General features: G+C 38.1%; 1 protein-coding gene across 1 annotated transcript in view; it reads right to left on the minus strand.

The window, feature by feature from the left end:
* Col4a6 (collagen type IV alpha 6 chain) overlaps positions 1-23,379 on the minus strand; it is a 344,979-nt gene that overhangs the window by 167,544 nt on the left and 154,056 nt on the right. The window lies entirely within an intron of this gene.

The raw sequence follows: 23,379 nt of genomic DNA on the forward strand, positions 1-23,379 counted from the left end.
TGTTTCTGAACATGCAACCATGAAAAATCTAGTTCAAAATCAAACATGTAATGAGTTTAAGGTGTTTCTGACCACAGTCAACTGTGCTGTGTCAGTGGGTTCACTGCAGCCTTGGATCTGAACACATAGCATGGACACTGTGCTCTGTGCATGTTGCCATGTCACATGTTAACACTACACAGTGTCAACGAACACTGCTTGAGACACCTCTGTTCAGACCTAAGACTATTGTACATTATGAACTGCAGTGTTTCTATAGGACATGGAAAGGTTCCTGCTTTTATAGACATATAACGACTTAACTACAGAAAACGAAGACTCCCAATGGTTCCCTGATGTCATTCTTCAACATGTGTCAGATTAGTGCCTTTGGATTTTATCGTGTTAGAACCTTGATTTTTAAATTTCTTTGTTTAACTTGCTGACCTAAGGTTTATAAATAATATTTCAATGAATTTTGACTTGGTATTGAGGAACAATCTCCAACTCTTTCTAAATTTGTCCTAAATATGTGCCTGCCATTTATTTGCACAACACATTCACACAGTGCAGTGTTCTCAGCATTGACATTTACAAAATCAAAATATTGATCAACTCTGAAAAATATTGAAGATGTATATGTATGCCCTGCATTATCAAATATTCAGCCAAGAATCCTTTATATAAAAACAAATAAGTAAGCCTGTCTTGTTAAGTATGCAAATTTGCTTTCATTTTAAAAAATAATATTCTGTCAAAGAATTATTTCAAAATAAAAATTTTAATAACTTGATTTGCCACAGGAACAGTGTCATTTTTTGGAATGTTCTTCCCCAGATGGTTTTCTTTATTTCTTGCTTCTTCATATAAGCCAGGTCTCGGTTTGATGGTTGTTAGGTCACTCCAGAGAACTCACCTTGAGGTGGTCCCTAGTTACTTCCTTTGTTACCTTTTCAGCATCAGACATCATCTTTGCCCACTAGAACACAAATTCTGGTTCATTAAGGACATCATCTGCCTTGCACAGCCTGGTAACCTTAATGCCTAAAGCAATGGATGATCACCAAATAACGATTACTGACTACAACAATGAAACCATGATATAAATCAAGACTAACCTCAAAGACTTGACAATTAGGCCTTAGTGTTTTCTAAGTCTACTGTCTACCACAGCCTCAATAAAGGACTCCAAATGAAGGAAAACTGCCATTCTGACGCAATCTGCCATGGTAAAATAGTTAAACATTAATTCCAATAATATTTGCAACAGGAACTTCATCTCTAGGGTGGGATTTAGTATTATTCAACTTCTTTTTGTTTAATAATGGACTTTTCCCCCAATGAAAAAAGCATATTCATGAGCTAGCCTCACAATCATTCTTCCCTCTCTCTGTGTTATGTTTGCCGTTTCCTAATTCTCAGAGAACACTGAATTTTTTCAGTCTCTTATCTCTCAAGACATTCCTATATTACTTTATCACCACAACACTTCCATAATAAGGTAGTGATGGCAGAGCTATGACAAAATATTTCTATTTTAGATTCCAAACACCTTTCTGATATCAGATATTTTATCTCTTATCTATGCCTTTGACATGTTAAGTGGCACCATGCACTTTCCAGTTTGTTCTCCATTTTCCTGGGTACACACAGGCACATTTTTTAAATAAAAGTAATATCAAGAGATGCTCTGAGAAGAGGCACCTTGAACTGGTGGAGACCAGGAAGAGAATAAAAATAAAACCAAGAGAGACACTCAGTTATATTACAAGTTTTTATTAATTTTCTCTGTATTCCCTAAAAGAAAGTGACAGATTTGATATATTCATTTTAAATTTCAACTTTGTCATAATGACTCATATTCTTGGCATTATGCTTGTTTTGTATTTGCTTACCCATACATTCCTGCATACTAAATCACTCTTCATAGGATGTTTGTAATTAGTAGGAAGAAAAAAATACGTGCTATTAAGTGAGGGGAAAGCTATACCCATCAACTGAGAGAAGTAAACAGGTTTATTGTGAAACTATATTCTGTTCCCATAAGGCATCTGTTTGCTTTTCTGTAAAAAACGTTATATCAATCCAGGGGCGGGGGTAAACAAAAGTGAAAAAATGTGTAATAAACTACTTCTATAGAAGTCAGGGAGCTTTACAAGATAGTAGAACAAAATGCCAGTGACAGAGGCCAAACAAAAATATAAGAGCAGGAACTAAGGTGTTCTAGGAATTCTCCAGAACAAGCTGTCAGGCATCACTGTTCTCTGTCTCCGAGGAAAGTAATCAGAGAAGTCCCATTAGCCATGAGGCAATTGTCTGCCAACCCTGGCAGTATCAACAGGAGTCTTCAATTAAACTGAAGTGTGGAGAGTAAAGGCCCTAAGGAAGCTTATGAGCTATCCTGACTTGTATGGGGCCACTCATATCTTGGTTTTTCTTACCAGTCATTTCTACTTTTGAGTATTCTCACCTTCCTCTGAAAATACAACCTTCAGCATATACCTACAGAAAATGAAAGCCACAAAGAACTTGGGAAGTAGTCTAAAACTGTACCAGACTAAACGTATCATTTGTATTACAAGCATTTATTGCATTCCTTTTTAATCCTGAAAGGAAAGTGATTGGAAAAAGATATAATAAGGTTGAAAGCAGCCTGGTCCGGTGGTGCAGGACTATAATGTCAACGACATGGGTGGCTGAGGATGGACGATTACAAGGTCAAGGATAGTCTGAGCAACTTAGTGAAGTGTTGTCTCAAAATTAAAAAGTGAAAAATGGTTATAGATAAAGCTTAATGGTAGAGGGTTTGTCTAGTATATGCAAGGCTCTGGGTTTAATGCATAGTGCAAAAGGCAAAGACGTTATCAATAGTCTGAAAACCGTATGTTATGACTTAATCATACTGTGAAGAAAACTGTCATTTAAAATGAAACAATAGATACATGCATATTTAAATAGCTAAAATGCAATAGGCAGAGGCTAACAATATACAAAATCATGATGAACATGGCATCCTGCTCACTGGTGATGCTGGGGCTATGATATCTCAAATAGGAGGAGTGTAGTTGCAATAGGTCCACCGAGTCTCTGAAGCAGTAAATAACTCATGATAACACTCTGGAAAAGATATAATCGTGTCCTTCTTTAAGTTGGTAGCTTTAATAAGGAACACTAATGTTATGGAAAAATCATTTTAATATGGAAATTACCTATGTTCTGGAGTCAGATAATTATAACCAGGTTGCACCTGCTTGAATGTAGTACATGATACAGTATAATTATAGGATGCATCTAGTCTCCAATACCCTAAACTATTAAATGCCACTTTTGTCAGTGTTAAGAAAAGCAAATATGCTCAACAATTTCCAAAATACATTCTAAGAGCAGAATTCTTGTGTAAGAGGGTCCAGTGAAATTGTTATGGCCTGGTACATAATGGTAAGGAGCATACCTTAACATTTAGTATCTTAATGCCATTTCCATCTCATTACTCCATATGTCAAGGCCACATTCAAGTTTCATATCTTCCCTATACATAAAATTCCACTAACATAATCCACCACATGTACGAACTGAAAAAAATAAACAAAGACATGGAAACATCTTGGAGAAGAATGAAATACTCCTTCATGTTAAAATCTTGGTGAGTGCAGGAATACAAGGCCAATGCTTAAACACGTAAAGGCAATATACAGGAAGCCAACATCAATTCAGATGCAAAGAAACTTAGAACAATTTCACTAGAATCAGGGACAGGATAAGACTGCCCACTCTCTCCATATCTAGTCAATATAGTACTTGAAGTTCTAGTTACAGCAATTAAACAACTAAATGAGATAAAGAGATACAAATTCAAAAGGAAGAAATCAAAGTATCACTATTGGCAGAAGATATGATAGTATACATAAGCAACCCCCTCCAAAAAAACTCTACTAGGGCATTCTTACAGCTGATGGATACCTTGAACAAAGTGGCTGAATACAAGATTAACTCAAGAACTCAGTAGTTGTCCTATATATAAAGATATCAGGGAATCAACCTCCTTCAAAACAGCCACAACAAATATAAAATATCTTGGTGTAACTCCAACCAAGCAAGTGACAGACTTGTATGACAAAAACATGCAAGTCTTTGAAGAAAAACATGGAAAAGATAGCAGAAAATGGAAAGATATCCTATGTTCATAGATCTATAGGATTAACATGATAAAAATAGTCATCATAGCCGAAGCAATCTACGGATTCAATGTAATCGTCATCAAAATTCCAACACAATTCTTTATATAACTTGAAAGAACAATACTCAGCTTCATATGGAAAAGCAAAAAACCCAGGCAGGCTAAAATCAAACAAAAAATTCTGTATAATAAAAGAACTTCGAGGCATCACCATCCCAGATTTCAAGTTGTATTATGGAGAAATTGTAATAAAAACCACATGGAATTTGTCATAAAAATACAGGTGCATCAATAGAATCAAAAAGAAGACCTAAACTTATATCTATATACATAGGAACACTCGATTTTTGACAAACAAGCCAAAATTATACACTAGCAAAAAGAAAGCTATGAACAAATGGTGCTGATCTAACTAGATGTCTGCATGTAAAACATCAGTACAAATGGGTCACAGATCTCAACATAAGACCAGATACACTAAAAGCAATAGAGGAGACAGTGAAGAATAGTCCCAAATGTATTGGCACAGAAGACAACTTGTTGAACAGAACACCAATAGTGGAGGCACTAATATCAACAATTAATAAATGGGACCTTGTGAATCTGAAAGGCAAAAGACACTTCCAGTAGCTAAATGGCAGCCTATAGAATGGGGAAAAATCTTCACCAGCCCTTCATCTGACAGAGGGCTAATTTCCAAAATATATAAAGAACTCAAGAAACTAGATACCAACAAACCAAATAATCCAATTTTTAAAAAGGTACAGATCTGATTTTGTTGATTTGGACACACTCTCTCTGCCCTCTGGTTAGTCTGGCTAAGGGTTTATTTATCTTGTTAATTTTCTCAAAAAACCTGGTTTTGTTGATTCTTTGTATAGTTCTTTTTGTTTCTACTTCATTGATTTCAGCCCTGAGTTTGATTATTTCCTGCCTTCTACTCCTCTTGGGTGTATTTGCTCTTTTTGTTCTAGAGGTGTGCTGTCAATCTGCTAATGTACGTACTCTCAGTCTCTTTTGGAAGCACTCAGAGCTATGAGTTGTCCTCTTAGTACTGCTTTCATTGTGTCACGTAAGTTTGGGGATGCTGTGCCTTTATTTTCATTACATTCTAAAAAGTCTTTAATTTCTTCATTTCTTACTTGACCAGGTTATCATTGAGTAGATTGTTGTTCAGCTTCATTTTGTATGTGAGCTTTCTTTGCTTTTTGTTGTTATTGAAGAGCAGCCTTAGTCTGCTGTGACCTGATAGGATGCATGGGATTATTTCAATCTGCTTGTATCCTCTGAGGCCTGTTTTGTGACCGATTAGAAGGTCAATTTTGGAGAGGGTACCATGAGGTGCTGAGAAGAAGGTGTACCTTTTGTTTTAGGATGAAATGTTCTATAAAGATCTGTTAAGTCCATTTGGTTCATAACTTCTGTTAGTCTGTCTATGTCTCTGTTTAATTTCTGTTTTTATGATCTGTCGATTGATGAGAGTGGGGTGTTGAAATCTCCTAGTATTATTGTGTGAGGTACAATGTATGATTTGAGCTTTAATAAATTTTCTTTTATGAATGTAGGTACCTTGCATTTGGAACCCAGATATTTAGGATTGAGAGTTCGTTTATCTTGGTGGATTTTTCCTTTGCTGAATATGAAGTGTCCTTCCTTATCTTTTTTGATAACTTTTGGTTGAAAGTTCATTTTATTTGATATTAGAATGGCTACTACAGGTGGTTTCTTGGGACAATTTGCTTGGAAAATTATTTTCCAGCCTTTTACTCTGAGGTAGTGTCTATATTTGTCACTGTGGTGTGTTTCCTGTATGCAGCAAAATGCTGGGTCCTCTTTGCATATCCAGTCTGTTAGTCTATTTTTTTTTCCTTTACTATGGAATTGACTCCATTGATGTTAAGGGATATTAAGGAATAATGATTGTTGTTTCCTCTTATTTTTGTTGTTAGAGGTGTAATTATGTTTGTGTGGTTCTCTTCTTTGGTTTCATTGCACTGAGATTACTTTCTTGCTTTCTATAGGGTGTTAGGGAGATATAACAACAGAATTTGATGAAATTCAAAAAATCATCAATCCTATCACAAAAGCCAGTACTCAATAAAACTAGAAAATCTGGATGAAATGTACAATTTTCTAGACAGATACCAGGTGTCAAAGTTAAATCAAGATCAGATAAACCATCTAAGCAGTTCCATAACACCTAAATAAATAGTAGCAGTTAATAAAAGTCTCCCAACCAAAAGAAGCTCAGGATAGCTTTAGTGAAGAATTTTATCAGAGAATCAGAAGGACTACTACTCAATTCCTTCTATGAAACCTCAATTAGGCTTACACCTAAAACAAAGACTCAGCAAAGAAAGAGAACTTCAGACCAAGAAGTTAGTCTCCAGAGAGCCAAATAACGCTACTAAAAATGGGGTACAGAGCTAAACAAAGAATTCTCAGCTGAGGAATATCAAATGGCTGAGAAGTACCTAAAGAAATATTCAACATCCTTAGTCATCAGGGAAATGCAAATCAAAACAACCCTGAGATTCCACTTCACACCAGTCAGAATGGCTAAGATCAAAAACTCAGGTGACAGCAGATGCTGGCGAGGATGTGGAGAAAGAGGAACACTCCTCCATTGTTGGTGGGATTGCAGACTGGTACAACCATTCTGGAAATCAGTCTGGAGTTTCCTCAGAAAATTGGACATTGCACTACCTGAGGACCCAGCTATACCTCTCCTGGGCTTATACCCAAAAGATGTTCCAACATATAACAAGGACACGTGCTCCACTATGTTCACAGCAGCCTTATTTATAAAAGCCAGAAGCTGGAAAGAACCCAGATGCCCTTCAACAGAGGAATGGATACAGAAAAGTGGTACATTTACACAATGGAGAACTACTCAGCAATTAAAAACAATGCATTAATGAAACTCATAGGCAAATGGATTGAACTAGAAAATATCACCCTGAGTGAGGTCACCCAAACACAAAAAAAGCACACATGGTATATACTCACTGATAAGTGAATATTAGCCCAAAAGCTCGAATTACGCAAGATACAATCCACAGACCACATTAATCTCAAGAAGAAGGATGACCAAGTATGGATGCTTCAGTCCTTCTTAAAAGGGGGAACAAAAATATTCATAGGAGGGGATATGGAGGCAAAGTTTGGAGCAGAGATTGAAGGAATGGCCATTCAGAGCCTGCTCCACATTGTTACACAGTCCATATATGTACAGCCACCAAAACTAGAGAAGATTGATGAAGCCAAGAAGTGCATACTGACAGGAGCCTAATATAGCCATCTTCTGAGATGCTCAGCCAGAGAGTCACAAATACAGAGGCCAATGCTAGCAGGAAACCATTGAACTGAGACCAGGGTTCACATTGGAGGAGACAGAGAAAGGATTGAAGGAGGTGAAGGGACTTTCAACATCATAAGAACAATAATACCAACCAAGCAGAGCTCCCAGAGACTAAACCAGTACCCAAAGAATATACATGGACACACCCATGGTTCCAGCTAAATATGTAGCAGAGGATGGCCTTGTTGGGCACCAATGGAAGGAAAAGCCCTTGTTCCTGCCAAAGCTGGACCCCCAAGTGTAGGGGAATGTCAGGGCAGGTAGGTTGGAAGCAGGGTAGTTGTGAAGGGGGAAGACCCTTATAGATGGAGGGGAATGGGGATGGGATGGAGACTTAAGGACAGGAAACCAGGAAAGGGAATAAGATTTGAAATGTAAATAAAAAATATCCAGTAAAAAAAGGTACAGGTCTAAACAGAGAATTCTCAACAGAGGAATCTCAAATAGAAAAACAAACAAAACCAACAACAGAACACTTAAAGGTAAGTTCAACATCCTTAGTTCTCAGGAAAATGCAAATCAAAATGACTATGAGATTCTATCTTACATCTATCACAATGGCTAAGATCAAAAACACAAGTGACAGCTCATGCAGGCAAAGATATGGAGAAAGGGGGAACACTCTTTCATTGGTGGTAGGGTGAGGATTTGTGCTATGAGCCACAACTGTCATGGGGGTTCATCTCAGGGATGGGCTACAAAGCTAGTGCAATGGAAACTCCCAGCAATCTATATCTGCTGACCTTAGCTAAGACTGCTAGCAGTGGGGGATTTGGAACCTGACATGGATATCTGGAACCAGGAAAGACTTCCTGTGGGACATCAACTTAGCCACATAACGTTCAACCACAATTTGTCCTGCCTACGAGTTGTGCTGTAGTAAAGGTAGTGCAGAAATTATGGGAGTGGCCAACCAATGACTGGTACAGCCTAAGACCCTTGCCAGGCAAGGGTACCTATTGCTGACATTATCTGGAGGGCCAGGACTCAGGGTTGAATACTGCAGAGACCTAGGATAAAACCAAACACAACCTACAATAAAAACTTAATAAAATGATTCCTAGTGATGTTCTGCTATATTCATATACTGTGTGCCCAATTGTCATCAGAGAGGCTTCACCCAGCAACTGTTGGAAACAGATGTAGAGACCTACAGCAAAACATTAGTCCAAGCTCAGAGAATCCTGTGGAAAAGAGGAGGAAGGTTGATAGGAGCAAGATGGGTCAGTGACACCACACGAATATCTACAGAATCAACTAACCTTGGCTCATAGGGGATCACAGAAACTGGAAATGCAACCAGCTATCCTATATGGGACTGACCCAGGTCCTCTGCATGTATCTTATGGTTTTGTAGCTTTATCTTCTTGTGTGATTCCTAAGAGTGTGAGCAGGACTCTTTTGGGGGGTGAGTGGGAATGCCTAGTCTTACTGCTACTTAATATGCCATGTTTGGTTGATATCCATTGGAGGCCTGCCCTTTTTCTGAATAGAAATTGAGGGGAGTGGATTGGGATGGGGCAGATGGAAGGTAGGGGGATTCAGAGGAGAAGGAGGAGGAGAAACTGTAGGAAATAATGTAACAAAATTATAAAACATTTTAATTAAAAAAGAGGGGCTCACTCAATGATCAATTCTCTTTAAAGGTGAGAAAATGCAAACTCAGTTACTATATGACTTCTGTAACATAGGGACAAGTTGAGTTGGGACAAGAAACCCAGTATTTCTATCAATAGTCTTTTTTTTCCCTTTTGGCTTTATTAACGCTAACTCCAAGATTAGTCTAAAAATAAACAGCCAGGAAAATGAGTCATCGATAGCATTACTTTACTTACTTCACATTATTGCATAATTAGTACATTTTCTAGAAAAATCTTCATTTATGCATTGTACAAGTACTTTTGGAATGAAAACATTTCTATTTGACCATTTTTTAATTAAACAAGACAACAGTTATATTTAGGAGTTTCAGAATGATGTCATTTGCCATTTAGGTGACAAATTGAAGAGTTCTTCTTTTTCCAGTGCACAGCTAAGTATGCAAAAGAGGAAGATACTAAAGGACAGTAAGACATTCTTATAATGTTCATTCTCTGATGGTGGGCCAAGGTCCAGGAATCGAGAGATGCTTCTTTGGGTGCATTAGATGTATTCCTGGGGCCACATTTATCATAATTTCTAGCATGAACATGTGCAATGTACTAAGCTAAGTAGTTCATTTTTTTTATCTCATAGAACTCTGGGGCAGACACTGTTACTATTATATTTCACAGAAGAGAAACCTGAGGTTTAGGGGAGTTAAACTGACATCTGTCTAAGGTCACACGTTTTCAATCCCAAGTTTGGTTCCAAATCTCAGAACTTTTCCTCTAAATCAGATGTCCTTTGACAGCCTCCCACAGCTTCTCAGAATTGAATTCATACTACAAGGAATCCAATATGACTTTGAACAGTTCTAAAGCAAAATCTACTCAATTTAATAGAAACAAACACACATGTTAAAGCACACTGAACTCTGTCCCAGGTTTAAGTGTATTTCTCTTTGAAGAAAAGCTCCCCATGATTTTATGAATGAAAGACTGAGAAGAGAAGGAAGTAAGCTGTGGGAGCTGGCTCCCCACCAGACGAACTTGTCAGCCACATTTTATCTTAAAGAAAAAGCTGACACCAGACACTGCTGAGCAGTTCTGAAAGGCACTTCTTTCTAACATCTGCTCAAATGTATTCAGGTCACATCATACACAAACGTAACAGACAGTGTCAGGGAGTTGTAGAGAAATGAGCCTTCTGCACAGCATAGTAGAAGCTCTATATATCTAGAATGAAAAAGGAACTGGAGAGATGTAATATTGCTTGGACAGAACTTAAATTTGCTTAGCAAATCCGTAACACACAATCTAAATGTTGCCCAGAATTTTCTTTAAATAGACGGTGCTTTTCACTGTGCCAATAATATTGAGAATCTATGAAATAGAATATTTTTCTAAGCCCAATTGCTGATCACAACTGAGGGATATTCAGGTTGTTAAGTTTGGAAGATACTGGAAAAGGCAGAACTCTCAGAGTTTGCAGACACTGTAGATAGATTTAGCAAATAAAAATATAGGATGCCAAGAACAATTTAGTAACATGTATGTCCCCAAATTATAAGTATGTTCAATGTAATATCAAAGATGTACTTATTACTAAAAGTGTTTCCATTTATTTAAAAATCAAATGTAACTAACTTCCCATATTTTATCTGCAAACCTTACAGGGAGTATCATGGCATTTGTGTGTCAAACTCAGGTATGGTATGTGTCAAAATTAACATTTAGTAAGCATGTTAAAGGATAATCTCTGCAACATTCATTTGCTAAAATTTAGAGAGGGCTCAAGTTTCTCTCTGTAATGGAGTCACTTGTTATTTAATTATGTTCTTATGTAGTAGTTCTCAACCTGTGGGTTGGGACCCTTTCACAGAGGTTGCCTGAGACCATCTGCATATTAGATATTTACATCATAATTCATAACAGTAGCAAAATTACAGTTATGGGATAGCAATGAAAGTAATTTTATGGTTGGGTATTATGACAACATGAGGAACTGCATTAAAGGGTTTCAGCATTAGGAAGGTCAATAACTACAGGTCTAATGTATTATGACTACTAGGAAGGAAAAAGTAAAGTTATGACTATTGGAATAGTGGCTACTTCTGGAGATGGAGGATGGAGTCAATTGGTAGCAAAAGGATACTTTCTAGAATGCAAGAATATGTTCTATGTTTTATTTGGATTAATTTTTTATTACACACCTCTGACTAAATTTGTATAAATGTATTTATTGTACAGTTATAATATGTATTTTATTTTGTGTAGACTATATAATTCAAATAATAAATATACTTTCTACCATCATGGAATTCTCTGATGGAATAAACATGTATACATGCTTAAAGTATAAGAATTGTGCTAAGAGAAATGGGAAGAATATTAAGGTGCTATGAATGTTTAAAATTTTAAACCATGAGGACATCAGCATTGTTCACTCAGTAGAAAACTATTTGTTGGTGAGGTAGGGAGATAGCTAGTCAGTAACGTGTTTGCTGTACAAGCGTGAGGACCTTGCACCAACATGCAAAGCCATGCAGGGCAACACATGCCTGTAATCCCGAGGAAAGTGGAGAGACAAGCAGATGGTCAGAGTTCTTTCAAAAAATGGGACAAAACACAAGTGATGAAGACACCTTCGGCTTCCATGTGCATGTACCGTGACACGCACGCACGCACACACACACACAGACACACACACACACAGAGGCACACACAGACACACACACACAAATTAATGATCATATACACAGGAGCTTACACTTGACACTGGGTAAGTATTAAAAAAAAACCTCTTTTAAGGATATGGGAATACCCAATTAGAGCATCTGAACCCAGTTTTGGGACAGGAGAGGTTTTAGCTTTGAGAGTGTGGTCTGAAGAGTGGGGATGTGCCAACTACATCAAAGGATAAGGCAGGGCAAAAATCATTCCAGGGAAGAGACTATTATATGTGATGCTCTTGGGTGACAGAGAAAACAGCATGTAGTAAGCTCAGAGGTTCGAGTGACTGAAATAAGAAAGGCAAGGGAAGGATGAAAGGAGGCTACAAGGTATAGGAAGGCAGAGAACATCCTATGCTTTAATACATTGAAAGGGAGGAACTCTCAAGTTTTGATCAGTGAGTACCATGGTCAGATAGAGTTTTTATAAAAGAAAAAAAGACACATTCTGGCAGTAGTGTTGATAGTAGAGAAAAGGAGGTAAAGGTTAGTTAGAAGACTGTCACAGCAACTCACGTGTAAAGGGATTGCAGTGTGAGCAAGGATTATATGGAGTTTGCCTAAGGAGAAAAAAATGGACCCAGGAAATCTTTAAATAAGAAGGTGGCAAGGAGAAGCTGAGCAAAGTGCAATGGAGCTTTCTTTACACCAAGATCACGTCACTGCTTTGCAAGTAAGCGTTAGGGTACATATTCCAAATACAAAGTCACTATTTTGGGAAGTACAGGAAAAAAATAATGATTTTAAAAACACATTCTCAGGGTTGGAGAGATAGCTCAGCAATCAAGAAGACTGGCTGCTTCAGTTTTCCACCCAGAGCTGACCCAGTGGCACAGCTCTCTGTACCCAGATCACATAGGGGAGAGAGCTGCATTTTCAGAAGTGTGGACAATCCTGAGAGCATAGGTGGGAACACCACTTCTGCTCACATTCCTTGCCCAAGAGGAACACGCCTGGAGCCCTCTGGACACAGGAACCGAGGAGCAGTCTGGGACAGGATCCTTCCAGTTTCTGTCTGCACCCAGAGCTGACCCTGAGACAGTTCTCTGGAACCAGATCCCACTGGGAGAAAGCCAGTCTCCAGGAATGGTGACACACTGGTTTACAAGAGGGTCAAACTACTGCCAGAGACAGCAAGAAAAGTGAACGCCAGAGATAAGCAGATGGCCAGAGGCAGGGCAAGAACCTAGGCAACAGGAACCAGGGCTACTTGGCATAATCAGAACCCAGTTCCACAGCAAGCCATGGATACCCCAACACACTGCAAAAACAAGATTTTGATTTAAAATCACAACTCATGATGATGTTAGAGGACTTTAAGAAGGATATAAATGACTCATTAAAGAAATACAGGACAACACAGGTAAACAAGTAGAAGCCCTTACAGAGGAAATGCAAAAAAATCCCTTAAAGAATTTCAGGAAGAAACAGGTGAAGGAATTGAACAAAATCATTCAGGATCTAAAAATGGAAATAGAAACAATAAAAAAAATCACAAAGGAAGACAACCCTGGATGTAGAAAATCTAAGAAAGAAATCAGGAGTCATAGATGAAAGCATCATCAACAGAATACAGGAGATAGAAGAGAGAATCTCAGAGGGAGAAGATACCATAGAAAACATTGACACAGTGGTCAAAGATAATGTAAAATGCCAAAAGCTCCTAACCCAAAACATTCAGGAAATCCAGGACACAATGAGAAGATCAAACCTAAAGATAATAGGTGTAGAAGAGAGTGAAGATTCCCATCTTAATGGGCCAGTAGATATCTCCATCGAAATTATCGAAGAAAACTTCTCAAACCTAAAGAAAGAGATGCCCACAAACATACAAGAAGACTACAGAACTCCTAATAGATTGGACCAGAAAAGAAGCTCCTCCTGTCACATAATTGTCAAAATACCAAATGCACAAAACAAAGAAAGAATATTGAAAGATGTAAGGGGAAAAGGTCAAGTGACATATAAAGGCAGACCTATCAGAATTACACCAGACTTCTCAGCAGAGACAATGAAAGACAGAACATCCTGGGCATATATCATACAGACACTAAGAGAACACAAATGCCAGCTCAGGTTACTGTATCCAGCAAAACTCTCAATTAACATAGATGAAGAAACCAAGAAATTCCATGACAAAACTAAATTTACACAATATCTTTTTACAAATCCAGCCCTACAAAGGATAATAGATGGAAAATTCCAACCCAAGGAGGGAAAACACACCCCAGGAAAAGCAAGAAAGTAATCTAATTTCAACTAAGCCAAAAGAACATAGCCACACAAACATAATTCCAACTCTAACAAAAAAAATTAACAGGGAAAAAAATCATTGCTCTTTAATAGCTCTCGGTATCAATGGACTCAATTCCCTAATAAAAAGACATAGACTAACAGCCTGGATAGGTAAAGGGGTCCCAGCATTTTGTTGCATACAGGAAATTCAAGTCAGATACTACCTCAGAATAAAAGCCTGAAAAACAATTCTCCAAGCAAATGGTCTCAAGAAACGAGATGGAGTAACCATTATGATATTGAATACAATTGACTTTCAGCCAAAAGATATCAAAAAAGATAAGAAAGGGCACTTCATATTCATCAAAGGAAAAATCCACCAAAGATGAACTCTCAATCCTATTTATCTATGCTCCAAATGCAAGGCACCTACATACATAAAAGAAACCTTACTAAAGCTCAAAGCACCCATAGCACCTCACACAATAATAGTAGGAGATTTCAACACCCCACTCTCATCGATGGACAGATCATGGTAATAGAAACTAAACAGGAAAACAGGGAAACAAACAGAAGTTATGAACCAAATGGACTTAACAGATATCTATGGAACATTTCATCCTAAAACAAAAGAATATACCTTCTTCTCAGCACCTCATGGTACCTTCTCCAAACCTGACCATATAATTGGTCACAAAACAGGCCTCAAATACAAGAAGATTGAAATAATCCCATGCATCCTATTAGATCAACATAGACTGAGGCTGGTCTTTAACAACAACAACAACAACAACAACAACAACAACAACAGCAACAACAAAAATAACAGAAAGCCCACATATTCATGGAAGTTGAACAAAGCTCTAATCAATGATAACTTGGTCAAGGAAAAAATAAAGAAAGAAATTAAAGACTTCTTAGAATTTAATGAAAATGAAAGAACAACATACCCAAACTTATGGGGCACAATAAAAGCAGTACGAAGAGGAAATCCCATAGCTCTGAGTGCCTCCAAAAAGAAACAGGAGAGAGCATACACTAGCAGCTTGACAGCACACCTAAAAGCACTAGAAAAAAGCAAAGACACGCAAGAGGAGCATATGGAAGGAAATAATTAAACTCAGGTCTGAAACCAAGCAAGTAAAAAGAAAAAGAACTGGCATATACCCAAAAGATGTCTCAACATATAAAAGAGACACGTGCTCCACTATGTTCATTGCAGCCTTATTTATAATAGCCAGAAACTGGAAACAACCCAGATACCCTTCAACAGAGGAATGGATACAGAAAATGTGGTACATCTACACAATGGAATATTACTCAGCTATCAAAAACAACGAGTTTATGAAATTCGTAGGCAAATGGTTGGAACTGGAAAATATCATCCTGAGTGAGCTAACCCAATCACAGAAAGACATACATGGTATGCACTCATTGATAAGTGGCTATTAGCCCAAATGCTTGAATTACCCTAGATCCCTAGAACAAACGAAACTCAAGACGGATGATCAAAATGTGAATGCTTCACTCCTTCTTTAAATGAGGAAAAAGAATACCCTTGGCAGGGAAGGGAGAGGCAAAGATTAAAACAGAGACTGAAGGAACACCCATTCAGAGCCTGCCCCACATGTGTCCCATACATATACAGCCACCCAATTAGACAAGATGGATGAAGCAAAGAAGTGCAGACCGACAGGAGCCGGATGTAGATCGCTCCTGAGAGACACAGCCAGAATACAGCAAATACAGAGGCGAATGCCAGCAGCAAACCACTGAACTGAGAATAGGTCCCCCGTTGAAGCAATCAGAGAAAGAACTGGAAGAGCTTGAAGGGGCTCGAGACCCCATATGTACAACAATGTCAAGCAACCAGAGCTTCCAGGGACTAAGCCACTACCTAAAGACTATACATGGACTGACCCTGGACTCTGACCCCATAGGTAGCAATGAATATCCTAGTAAGATCACCAGTGGAAGGGGAAGCCCTGGGTCCTGCTAAGACTGAACCCCCAGTGAACTAGACTATGGGGGGAGGGCGGCAATGGGGGGAGGTTTGGGAGGGGAACACCCATAAGGAAGGGGAGGGGGATGTTTGCCCGGAAACCGGGAAAGGGAATAACACTCGAAATGTATATAAGAAATACTCAAGTTAATAAAAAAAAATTTAAAAAAAAGAATCAAAAAACCAGGAGCTGGTTCTTTGAGAAAATCAACAAGATAGATAAACTCTTAGCCAGACTAACCAGAGGGCACAGAGAGAGTATCCAAATTAACAAAATCAGAAATGAAAAAGGAGACATAACAAAAAAAATCTGAGGAAATTAAAAAAAAATTAGGTCCTACGACAACAGCCTATATTGAACAAAACAGGAAAATATGGAGGAAATGGCCAATTTTCTAGACAGATACCAGGTACCAAAGTTAAATCAGGATCAGATAAACCATCTAAACAGTCCTATAACTCCGAAAGAAATAGAAGCAGTCATTAAAATATCCCAAAAACAGAAGCCCAGCACCAGATGTGTTTAGTGTAGAATTCCATCAGACCTTCATAGAAGACCTTATATCAATCCTGTCCAAAATATTCCACAAAATAGAAAGAGACAGAGCACTTCCAAATTCCTTCTATGAAGCCACATTTTGCTTATATCGAAAACAAAGACCCAAAACTTCAGACCAATTTCCGTTATGATTATCAATGCAAAAATACTCAACAAAATTATCACAGACTGATTCCAAGAACACATCAAAACAATCATCCATCATGATCAAGTAGGTTTCACCCTAGGGATGCAGGGATGGTTCAATATATGGAAATCCACCAACATAGTCCACTATATCAATGAACTCAAAGATAAGAGCCACATGACCATCTCATTAGAGGCTGAGAAAGCATTTGACAAAATTCAACACCCCTTCATGTTAAAAGTCTTGGAAAGATCAGGAATTCAAGGCCCATACCTAAACATAGTAAAAGCAATATATAGCAAACCAGTAGCCAACATCAAACTAAATGGAGAGAAACTTGAAGTAATCCCACTAAAATGAAGGACTAGACAAGACTGATCTTTCTCTTCCTACTTATTCAATATAGTACTTGAAGTCCTAGCCAGAACAATCAGACAACCAAAGGAGGTCAATGGGATACAAATTGGAGAGGAAGAAGTCAAAATATCACTATTTGTAGATGATATGATAGTATACTTAAGTGACCCTATAAGTTCCACAAAATTGCTAAGGCTGATAAACAATTTCAGCAAAGTGCCTATTATAAAACTATCTCAAACAAATCAGTAGCCCTCCTCTAGTCAGAGGATAAACAGGCTGAGAAAAAAATTAGGGAAATGACACCCTTCAAAATAGTCACAAATAACATAAAATATTTCGGTGTGACTCTAACCAAGTAAGTGAAAGATTTGTATGACAAGAATTTTCTGAAGAAAGAAATTGAAGAAGACCTCAGAAGATGGAAAGTTCTCTTATGCCCATGGATTGGCAGGATTAATAAAGTAAAAATGGCCATCTTGCCAAAAGTAATCTACAGATTCAATGCAATCTCCATCAAAATTCCAACTCAATTCTTCATAGATTTAGAAAGAACAAATTGCAAATTCATTTGGAATAACAAAAAACCCAGGATAGCTAAAGCTATCCTCAACAATAAAAGGACTTCAGGGGGAATCACTATCCCTGAACTCAAGCAGTATTACAGAGCAATAGTGATAAAAACTGCATGGTATTGGTACAGAGACAGGCAGGTAGACTAATGGAGTAGAATTGAAGACCCAGAAATGAACCCACAAACCTATGCTCACGTGATCTTTGACAAAGGAACTAAAACTATCCAGTTTATAAAAGGTAGTATTTTCAACAAATGAGGCTTGTTCAACTGAAAGTCAGCATGTAGAAGAAGCAAATCAATCCTTTCTTATCCACCTGTAGAAAGCTCAAGTCCAAGTGGATCAAGGACCTCCACATCAAACCAGATACACTCAAACTAATAGAAGAAAAAGTGGGGAAGAATCCCGAACACATGGGCACTGGGGAAAATTTCCTGAATAAAACACCAATGGCTTATGCTCTAAGATCAAGAATCGACAAATGGGATCTCATAAAACTGCAAAGCTTCTGTAAGGCAAAGGACACCATCATTAGGATAAAACAGCAACCAACAGATTGGGAAAAAATCTTTACCAATCCTACATCTGACAGAGGGCCAATATACAATATATACAAAGAACTCAAGAAGTTAGACTCCAGAGAATCAAATAACCCTGTTAAAAATGGGGTACAGAGCTAAACAAAGAATTCTCTGCTGAGGAATATCAAGTGTCTGACAAGTACCTAAGGATATGTTCAACATCCTTAGTCATCAGCGAAATGCAAATCAAAGCAACCCTGAGATTCCACCTCACACCAGTCAGAATGGTTAAGATTAAAAAAACACAGGTGACAACAGATGCTGGCAAGGATGTGGAGAAAGAGGAACACTCCTCTATTTTTGGAGGGATTGCAAGTTGGTACAAACACTCTGGAAATCATTCTTTATGTTCCTCAGAAAATTGGACATAGCAGGACCTGAGGACCCAGCTCTAACACTTCTGGGCATATTCCCAAATGATGCTCTAACATATAACAAGGACACATGCTCCACTATGTTCCTATTTATAATAGTCAGAAGCTGGAAAGGACCCAGATGCCCTTCAACAGAAGAATGGATTTAGAAAATCTGGTGCATCTATACAATGGAGTACTACTCAGCTATCAAAAACAATGACTTCATAACATTCTTAGGCAATCAGATGGGACTAGAAAATATCATTCTGAGTGAGGTAACCCAATCACAAAAAAATCCACACATGGTATTCATTCACTGATAAGTGGATATTAGCCCAAAAGCTCAAATTACCCAAGATGCAATCCACAGACCATATGAAGCTCAAGAAGAAGGACCATTAAAGTGCAGATGTTTCAGTCCTTCTCAGAAAGGGGAACAAAAATAATCATAGGAGAAGTTACAGAGACCAAATTTAGAGCAGAGACTGAAGGAATGGTCATTTAGAGACTGCTCCACCTGCTGATGCAGCCCATATACATACAGCCACTAAACCCATACAATATTACTGTTGCCAAGAATTGCATGCTGAAAGGAGCCTGATATAGCTGTCTCATGAGAGGCTCTGCCTGAGCATGACAAACACATAGGCAAATGCTTGCAGTCAACCATTGAACTGAGAACGGGATCCCCAATGGAGGGGTTAGAGAAAGGATCGAAGGAGCTGAAGGGATGTGCAGCCCCAAAAGAACAATAATACCAACAAACCAGAGCTCCCAGGGATCAAACCGCCATCCAAAGAGAACACATGGACAGACCCATTGCTTCAGCTTCACATCTAGCAGAAGATGGCTTTGTTGAGCACCAATGGGAGAAGCACTTGGTCCTGCCAAGGGTGGACATCCCAGTGTGAGCGGATGTCAGGGCAGGGAGGCAGGAAGTGGTAGGTTGGTGGGTGGGGGAACACCCTCATAGACGAAGGGGCAGGGTGATGGGATAGGGGTTTTATGGACAGGAAATCAGGAAAGGGGATAACATTTGAAATGTAATTTAAAAATATCCAATTAAAAAAAAGAATACTGGCTTTTCTTCCAGAGTACCTAAGTTTAATTTTTAGCACCCACATTGTAGCTCACAACTGTCCTAACTCCAGGTCCAGGGGAAACTAACATCCTCAGACAGACAGACCTACAGGCAAAACATCAATGTCCACAAAATATAAATAAATCATTAAAGAATAAACAATATATTCCACTGAAGAACTGTAATCCTGATAAATGAGCTAATTATCATGAAAATAATGTGAGAAGCATCTGTGTTATCCTGACCTTTCTTCTCTCAAAAACATTTGATGAATACTTATTTTCTCCAGAGTTTGCAGACTTCTAAATCAGGTTTGACTAACTATTGTAGGCCAATCTCTGATCTACTATGTTTTGGTCATAAGGGTTTGTGGTGGTCTGTTTGAGGAATGTCTCCACATAGGCCTATGGATTTTGATTACTTAATTCCAAGTTAGTAGTGCCGTTTTGGAAGGTGTAGAAAGTACATCACTAGTAATGGGATTTGACAGAGTATACTCTTGCCCCACTTCTACTTTACTATTGCTTTGCCTTTATGATTAAAGATGTGATCTGTTAGCTTCCTGCTCCACATGCCTGGACCATGCCTCACACACCATAATGGATTTGTCCTCTGAAGTGCAAGCTAAAACAAACCAATCCTTTTATATATTATCTAGGTTAGATCATTTTATCATTGCAACAGAAAAGTAACAAATAAAATGCCTATTGAACAGCAATTAATTTTCCTAGAACACTTTTTATATCCCATCCACTGCTTGGGAAATCTTAGTTGGGCTGTCCCCTTCTCAGTTTTTGGTAGTAGTTTTACTATAACAACTTTCCTAAGATATAACTCATATATTACACTTCACACATCCTTAAATGTTACCTTACTTCATTCTCAACAATTTTAGTAATTAATTAAAACATCCATCACCTTCACTAATAGCCTACCTTTTTGACTACGTCAGAGAAACTGTGTTGAATATTTTCCAACTAAAACATACAAAATTATTTCAGGTGGTTTGACTGAGCTGTTTCCTCAGCTGTGCAATGTGTGGAATGGCTGTGCATGCTCTTCTACACTCTGTGAGCTTATCTTGCTACTGATAGACTTTATTTACATGGTAAATTTCATTTGCCTTAGTGGCTTGTCCTGGAGCATTACTACTCATTTATTATTTGATGCCCTTAGGAAAACTGTGGCAAACTGAAAAAAGAATCCTTTAGTGTTTCTATGTGGGAGCTTATTTTAGGACAGAAGTCTTCACTATCTCTCCATGAGTTGAAAAATATCCTACAGGAACAGAGTATACTGGAATTTCAGAACAGACTGCTTCTTCTGCTATTAAGTCTAAATGGCCAAGGACACTGCCATTTCTGTCTTTTGTATCAGAAGGAAGGAATTTAATGAATGTCTAGTTGAGAGAGACAGGGTGTCCAAGTGTAGTAGCAGGAGACTGACTGGGAAACAAACTAGGTTATTTCCATGAAGATCCTGAACTCATGATGAGATAATTTGTAAGTCCTGTAGGTGTGGAGAAAGCCAAATGAATTTCAGTGTGCTCAGAAAAGGGACAGATGACATTGAAAAGGGATTCTGATACAGAAAAAAAATAGCTCATAGGAACTCCACCCCTGACTCTTATAAACTGTCGCTAGTGATATAAATAACTTCAGTCATTACACAAATCAGTATGGGACTTTGAAAATTAGTACAAGAGGACAACTATATAATGGCCTTGAGTGTATGTACCTAAAGGAAAGGAAGCTAACATATATAAGTCTTAATAGAGACAGCTGTACACATAAGAATAGTATGGCATTTTTCACAATAACAAGTTATGAATGCAGTCTAAATTCTCTCAGTGGGCAAATGGATAAAGGAAATGTGGCATATACACAGAAAAGAGAATTACCCAGTCATACAAGAACAAAATTGTATCAGTTACAAGAAAATGAAACTGGAGCTCATCATATGATACAAAAGAAGCCAGACAAAGAAATAAAAGAAGACATGTTTTTTTTTCTCATACATAAAATCTAGGTTTATTTTGAAGAATAATGGTCAAGGTGAAGATATTATGGTAAAGGCGAGGTGAATGTGACAAAAATTACGTTCTGTATGTGATAAATTTGTATAAGTGATATAGCATGATCATGATTATGATGTTGGTGGAAACCAAAGCAATCTCTCATGAATTTGAGGGGATAAAGGAAGTTTGAAAAAAAAAACAGGTATGGAGAGATGGCTCAGTGATTAAGAGCACTGGTTGCTCTTTCAGAGGTCCTGAGTTCAAATCCCAGAACCCACATAGATGATGGTTCATGACCATCTATAAAAGGAATCCGATACCTTCTTCTGGCCTTCGGGTTTACATGCAGCGGAGCACTCACGCAATAAACAAACAAGTAAATAAATCAGTATGTAGAAAGATAGATAAACTTTAAAAAATCACATAAATCAGATAAATAAAACAATCCTGAAAAATAAAAGAATTGTTGGAGGTTTCATCATCCCTGATTTCAAGTTGTGCTACAAAGAAATAGTGATAAAGCTCACATAGTATTGACATAAAAACAGATAGGCAGATCAGTGGAATTGAATTGAAGCTCCAGATATAAATACAAACACATATGGGCTTCTGCTTTTTTTTTAAAATAAGGCAGCCAAAAATACACACTGGGGAAAAGACAGCATACTCAACAAATGGTGCTGGTCAAACTAGATGTCTGCATTTAGAAGGATGCAAATAGATTCATATATATCACTCTGCACAAAACCCAAGTTCAAGTGGATCAAAGACCACAATATAGAACCAGATACATTAAAACTAATAGAAGGTAAGTGGGGAATAGTTTGGAATACACTTGCTCAGGAGATATCTTTCTGAGCAGAGCACTGATGACACAGGCACTAAGATCAACAATTACTTAATGGGAGATCAGGAAACTGAAAAGTTTCTGTAAGGCAAAGGAAATTGCCAGTCAGAAAAAGCAGCAGTTTACAGAATGGAAAAGGCTTTTCATGAACCTCACATCCAATAGAGGACTAATATCCAAAATATATAAAGAACTCAAGAAGCTAGATATCAAAAACAAACAAACAAAACACCAAACAATTCAAATAAAATGCTAACAGATCTAAGCAGAGAATTCTTTTTTCTTCCTCCATCTTTATTAACTTGAGTATTTCTTATTTACATTTTAATTGTTATTCCCTTTCCTGGTTTCCAGGCCAACATCCCCCTAAACCCTCCTTCTCCCCTTCTATATGGGCTTCCCTTCCCCATCCTCCCCCCATTACTGACTTCCCCCACTAGGGGTCCAGCCTTGGCAGGACCAAGGGCTTCCCCTTTCACTGGTGCCCTTACTAGGCTATTCATTGCTACCTATGCAGTTGGAGCCCAGGGTCAGTCCATGTATATAGTCTTTGGGTAGTGGCTCAGTCCCTGGAAGCTCTGGTTGCTTGGCATTGTTGTTCATATGGGGTCTCTAGCCCCTTCAAGCTCTTTCAGTCATTTCTCTGATTCCTTAAACGGGGGTCCTGGTCTCAGTTCAGTGGTTTGCTGCTGGCATTCGCCTATGTATTTGCTGTATTCTGGTTGTGTCTCTCAGGAGAGATCTACATCCAGTTCCTGTCAGCATGAATATCTTTGTTTGATCCATCTTATCTAGTTTGGTGGCTGTATATGT

Source organism: Rattus norvegicus, chromosome X, assembly GCF_021556685.1.
Source record: "Rattus norvegicus strain SHRSP/BbbUtx chromosome X, alternate assembly SHRSP_T2T, whole genome shotgun sequence".
NCBI lineage: Eukaryota > Metazoa > Chordata > Mammalia > Rodentia > Muridae > Rattus > Rattus norvegicus.